Source organism: Arachis stenosperma, chromosome 2 (assembly GCF_014773155.1).
Source record: "Arachis stenosperma cultivar V10309 chromosome 2, arast.V10309.gnm1.PFL2, whole genome shotgun sequence".
NCBI lineage: Eukaryota > Viridiplantae > Streptophyta > Magnoliopsida > Fabales > Fabaceae > Arachis > Arachis stenosperma.
Window position 1 is genome coordinate 34,659,879 of NC_080378.1, and position 6,630 is coordinate 34,666,508.

The 6,630-nt window shown below is 39.8% G+C and overlaps 1 non-coding gene across 1 annotated transcript; it reads right to left on the reverse strand.

Annotated features, from left to right (window-relative positions):
- Positions 1-6,039: 6,039 nt before the first annotated feature.
- On the reverse strand, positions 6,040-6,147 carry LOC130963947 (small nucleolar RNA R71). The gene has a single exon (XR_009080062.1). It is a non-coding gene; the product is annotated as a small nucleolar RNA R71 (small nucleolar RNA).
- Positions 6,148-6,630: the final 483 nt, after the last annotated feature.

Consider the following 6,630-nt stretch of genomic DNA (forward strand, 5'->3'; position numbering starts at 1 on the left):
GAAGCCCAATTGGCGCGCTCTCAACGGCGTTGGAAAGTAGACATCCTGGGCTTTCCAGCAATGTATAATAGTCCATACTTTGCCCGAGATTTGATGGCCCAAACCGGCGTTCCAAATCAGCTCAAGAATGCCCGGCGTTAAACGTCGGAACTGGCACAAGAATGGGAGTTAAATGCCCAAACTGGCCCAAAAGCTGGCGTTTAACTCCAAGAAGAGTCTCTACACGAAAATGCTTCAATGCTCAGCCCAAGCACACACCAAGTGGGCCTGGAAGTGGATTTTTCTGTCATTTACTCATTTCTGTAAACCTTAGGCTACTAGTTCTCTATAAGTAGGACCTTTTGCTATTGTATTTTCATCTTTGATCGTTGGAATCTTTGATCACTTCAGATCTCTAGATCTTCTTTGGACGTCTAGTTCTTAGATCATTTGGGGGCTGGTCTCATGGCCATGCCTGAACCTTGTTCTTATGTATTTTCAACGGTGGAGTTTCTACACACCATAGATTAAGGTGTGGAGCTCTGCTGTACCTCGAGTATTAATGCAATTACTATTGTTCTTCTATTCAATTCAGCTTGTTCTTGTTCTAAGATATTCATTCACACTCAAGAACTTGATGAATGTGATGATTATGTGACGCTCATCATCATTCTCACTTATGAACGCGTGCCTGACAACCACTCCCGTTCTACAAGCAAACAAGGCTTGAATGTTTATCTCTTGGATTCTTTAATCGGAATCTTCGTGGTATAAGCTAGAATTGATGGCGGCATTCAAGAGAATCCGGAAGGTCTAAACCTTGTCTGTGGTATTCTGAGTAGGATTCAATGATTGAATGACTGTGACGAGCTTCAAACTCCTGAAGGCTGGGCGTTAGTGACAGACGCAAAAGAATCAATGGATTCTACTCCAACCTGATTGAGAATCGACAGATGAATAGTCGTGCCGTGTGATGAGCGGATAATTTGTATGCTTTTTGGCATTGTTTTTAGTATGTTTTTGGTAGTTTTAGTTGAGTTATTAGTATATTTTTATTAGTTTTTAGTTAAAATTCACTTTTCTGGACTTTACTATGAGTTTGTGTATTTTTCTGTGATTGCAGGTATTTCTGGCTGAAATTGAGGGACATGAGCTAAAATCTGATTCAGAGACTGAAATGGACTGCAGATGCTGTTCGATTCTGACCTCCCTGCACTCGAAGTGGATTTTCTGGAGCTACAGAAGCCCAATTGGCGCGCTCTCAACGGCGTTGGAAAGTAGACATCCTGGGCTTTCCAGAAATGTATAATAGTCCATACTTTGCCCGAGATTTGATGGCCCAAACCGGCGTTCCAAATCAGCTCAAGAATGCCCGGCGTTAAACGTCGGAACTGGCACAAGAATGGGAGTTAAATGCCCAAACTGGCCCAAAAGCTGGCGTTTAACTCCAAGAAGAGTCTCTACACGAAAATGCTTCAATGCTCAGCCCAAGCACACACCAAGTGGGCCTGGAAGTGGATTTTTCTGTCATTTACTCATTTCTGTAAACCTTAGGCTACTAGTTCTCTATAAGTAGGACCTTTTGCTATTGTATTTTCATCTTTTGATCGTTGGAATCTTTTGATCACTTCAGATCTCTAGATCTTCTTTGGACGTCTAGTTCTTAGATCATTTGGGGGCTGGTCTCATGGCCATGCCTGAACCTTGTTCTTATGTATTTTCAACGGTGGAGTTTCTACACACCATAGATTAAGGTGTGGAGCTCTGCTGTACCTCGAGTATTAATGCAATTACTATTGTTCTTCTATTCAATTCAGCTTGTTCTTGTTCTAAGATATTCATTCACACTCAAGAACTTGATGAATGTGATGATTATGTGACGCTCATCATCATTCTCACTTATGAACGCGTGCCTGACAACCACTCCCGTTCTACAAGCAAACAAGGCTTGAATGTTTATCTCTTGGATTCTTTAATCGGAATCTTCGTGGTATAAGCTAGAATTGATGGCGGCATTCAAGAGAATCCGGAAGGTCTAAACCTTGTCTGTGGTATTCTGAGTAGGATTCAATGATTGAATGACTGTGACGAGCTTCAAACTCCTGAAGGCTGGGCGTTAGTGACAGACGCAAAAGAATCAATGGATTCTACTCCAACCTGATTGAGAATCGACAGATGAATAGTCGTGCCGTGTGATGAGCGGATAATTTGTATGCTTTTTGGCATTGTTTTTAGTATGTTTTTGGTAGTTTTAGTTGAGTTATTAGTATATTTTTATTAGTTTTTAGTTAAAATTCACTTTTCTGGACTTTACTATGAGTTTGTGTGTTTTTCTGTGATTTCAGGTATTTTTTGGCTGAAATTGAGGGATCTGAGCAAAAATCTGATCCAGAGACTCAAAAGGACTGCAGATGCTGTTGGATTCTGACCTCCCTGCATTCGAAGTGGATTTTCTGGAGCTACAGAAGCCCAATTGGCGCGCTCTCAACGGCGTTGGAAAGTAGACATCCTGGGCTTTCCAGCAATATATAATTGTCCATACTTTGCTCAAGATTTGATGGCCCAAACCGGCGTTCAAAGTCACCTCAAGAAATTCCAGCGTTAAACGCCGGAACTGGCACCTAATTGGGAGTTAAACGCCCAAACTGGCACTAAAGCTGGCGTTTAACTCCAAGGAGAGTCTCTACACGAAATTGCTTCATTGCTCAGCCCAAGCACACACCAAGTGGGCCCGGAAGTGGATTTTTATGTCATTTACTCATCTATGTACTAGTTTTCTATAAGTAAGACCTTTTACTATTGTATTAGAGAGCTTTAATCGAGACTTTTGGTAGCTATCTTTGTTTTGATGCTATCTTAGACCTTTGGGAGGCTGGCCATTCGGCCATGCCTAGGCCCTGTTCTTATGTATTTTCAAAGGTGGAGTTTCTACACACCATAGATTAAGGTGTGGAGCTCTGCTGTACCTCGAGTATTAATGCAATTACTATTGTTCTTCCATTCAATTCTACTTGTTCTTTATCCAAGATATCACTTGTTCTTCAACATGATAAAGGTGATGATTGACGCCCATCACCATTCTCACTCATGAACAAGGTGACTGACAACCATTCTTGTTCTACAAGCATCTGAGGCTTAGTGAATATCTCTTGGATTCCTGATTGCACGATGCATGGTTGATCGCCTGACAACCGAGTGCTCGCCTGACAAACGAGCCAACCATTCCGTGAGATCAGAGTCTTCGTGGTAAAGGCAGGACTTGATGGCAGCATTCAAGAGAATCCGGAAGGTCTAACCTTGTCTGTGGTATTCTGAGTAGGATTCAATGACTGAATGACTGTGACGTGCTTCAAACCTGTAACCTACTGGGCGTTAGTGACAGACGCAAAAGAGTTATTCTATTCCGGTAGGGGAGGGAACCAAACCGGTGATTGGCAGCACTGTGACAGAGTGCGTGCATTAGCTTTCACTGCGCGGATGGGAGGTAGCTGCTGACAACAGTGAAACCCTACACGAGCTTGCCATGGAAAGGAGTAAGAAAGGATTGGATGAAGACAGCAGGAAAGCAGAGAGACGGAAGGGAAGGCATCTTCATACACTTGTCTGAAGCTCTTACACCAATGATATACATAAGTATCACTATCCTTATCTTTATATTCTTTTCGTTCATCATCATATACATTTGAGTTTGCCTGACTAAGATTTACAAGATGACCATAGCTTGCTTCAATAGCAACAATCTCCGTGGGATCGACCCTTACTCACATAAGGTATTACTTGGACGACCCAGTGCACTTGCTGGTTAGTTGTGTGAAGTTGTAGTGATCACAATTTCGCGCACCAAGTTTTTGGCGCCGTTGCCGGGGATTGTTCAAGTCTTGAGCAAGCTTTTGGTAACAATGCCTGAGATTGTTCAGTTTGGACAACTGACGGTTCATCTTGTTGCTTAGATTAGGTATTTATTTTTTTCGAAATTCTTGAAGATGAATTCTAGAGTTTCATGATGATCTGTTGAAATCTGGCTGGCTGAGAAGCCATGTCTAATCTGATTGGACCGAGGTTTCAACTTATCACCACAAGAGCTTGTTGAGTTTCATCAATTTTGCTTTTGGAGCAGTGATCTGCTAAGGCTTGGCTGACCTTTGGTCATGTCTAGTGTTTTGGACCGAAGCTTTCTTTGAATGCTTGGCTGGCTGTGAAGCCATGTCTAATTCCTGGACCGGAGCCTTAGACTAGCATTGCACTGATTCCTGGAATTCTCATTAAGAATTTTGATATCTTTTTCCACTTAATTTTCGAAAAATACAAAAAAAAAAATTTACAAAATCATAAAACTAAAAATATTTGACGTTTCTTGTTTGAGTCTAGAGTCTCATCTTAAGTTTGGTGTCAAATGCATGTTTTTGTTATACTTTTCGAATCCATGCATGTATTTCTTTGTTTTGATCTTTGAATTCTTTTGGCTTGAGTGTTTCTGTGTCTCATATAGTGTCAGTAGTACACAAACTGCTAAGTTTGGTGTCTTGCATGCATTGTTATTTGATTCTTGTTGCATTTTGATTATTAAAAAAATCCAAAAATATTTTTAATTTGTGTCTTTTCAAGTCAATGATACAAAGAATTAAAGAGTCAGAACATACTGCAGAGGAATTATACAGAAAAAGCTGAGCATTCAAAAATGCCCAGTGAAGAAGGCAGACTGGCGTTTAAACGCCAGCCAGGGTACCTGGCTGGGCGTTTAACGCCCAAAAAGGGTGCATTTTGGGCGTTAAACGCCAGAATGTATACCATTCTGGGCGTTTAACGCCAGGATGGTGCTAGGAGGAAGATTTTGTTTTCAAATCAATTTTTTTTCAAGTTTTCAAAGTTTTTCAAAATCAAATCTTTTTCAAATCATATATTTTCAATCAAATGTTTTCAAAATCAATTTCTTTCCCTTTTCAAAGATACTTACTAACAATTAATGATTTGATTGAACATTTTTTGCCTCTTCTATGAAGGAAGGTTTTATGTTTAAATCATATCTTTTCTTGTTAGGCAAGTCACTAACTTTCAAAATCATATCTTTTCAAATTGTTTTTCAAATCATATCTTTTTAAAATTGTTTTCAAATCATATCTTCTCAATCACATCTTTTTAAAACCAATCATATCTTCTTAACCACATCTTTTTCAAAATAGTTTTAAATCAAATCTTTTTAATTTCTAATTTCAAAATCTTTTTCAAAAATCACTTGATTTCTTTTCCACTTTGAGTTTTCGAAAATTACCAATTAAATTTTCAAAATGTTTTTCAAGATCTTTTAATTGAATTTTCGAAAATCCTCTTCCCTCCTTACCACATCCTTCTATTTATGGAGTACTACTCCTTCTAAATGCACAATTCGAACCTTATCTAATTAATGTTCGAATTCTTCTTCTCCTTCTTCTTACTATTTCTCTTTTCCTCTGACACTTCAAGGAATCTCTATACTGTGACATAGAGGATTCCACATTCTCTTTTTCTCTTCTCTTTCATATGAGCAGAAGCAGAGACAAAGGCATTCTTGTTGAAGCTGATCCTGAGCCTGAGAGAACCTTAAAGCGAAAGCTAAGAGAAGCTAAAGCACAACTCTCTCTAGAGGACCTGACCGAATTCTTCAAGGAAGAAGAACACATGGCAGCCGAAAACAACAACAATGCCAACAATGCAAGGAAGGTGCTGGGTGACTTTACTGCACCTACTCCTGATTTCTATGGGAGAAGCATCTCTATCCCTGCCATTGGAGCAAACAACTTTGAGCTTAAGCCTCAATTAGTTTCTCTAATGCAACAGAATTGCAAGTTCCATGGACTTCCAATGGAAGATCCTCATCAGTTCTTAGCTGAATTCTTGCAAATCTGTGACACAGTCAAGACTAATGAGGTTAACCCTGAGGTCTACAGACTGATGCTATTCCCTTTTGCTGTAAGAGACAGAGCTAGAATATGGTTGGATTCTCAACCTAAAGAAAGCCTGGACTCTTGGGAAAAGCTAGTCAATGCCTTCTTGGCAAAGTTCTTTCCACCACAAAGATGGAGTAAGCTTAGAGTGGAAGTCCAAACCTTCAGACAGAAGGATGGAGAATCCCTCTATGAAGCCTGGGAAAGATACAAACAATTAATCAGAAGATGTCCTTCTGACATGCTTTCTGAATGGAGCATCATAGGTATTTTCTATGATGGTCTCTCTGAACTATCCAAGATGTCTTTGGATAGCTCTGCTGGAGGATCTCTTCATCTGAAGAAGACGCCTACAGAGGCTCAAGAGCTGATTGAAATGGTTGCAAATAACCAATTCATGTACACTTCTGAAAGGAATCCTGTGAACAATGGGACTAGTGATGGTGTTTTTGTGGAAAACGAATTTTCCAAACACATAGATCTAACCGGCAAGTGTACCGGGTCGCATCAAGTAATAATAACTCACATGAGTGAGGTCGATCCCACAGGGATTGAAGGATTGAGCAATTTTAGTTTAGTGGGTGGTTTAGTCAAGCGAATCAAGTTTTGGTTGAGTGATTTGTGTTTATCAGAAATTAAATGACAATAAATGTAAAGGGGGAAGGGAGAAATGCAGTAAAATAAAGAACAGAAGAGTAAAAGTGCAGAAACTTAAAGAGCAAGAAAGTAA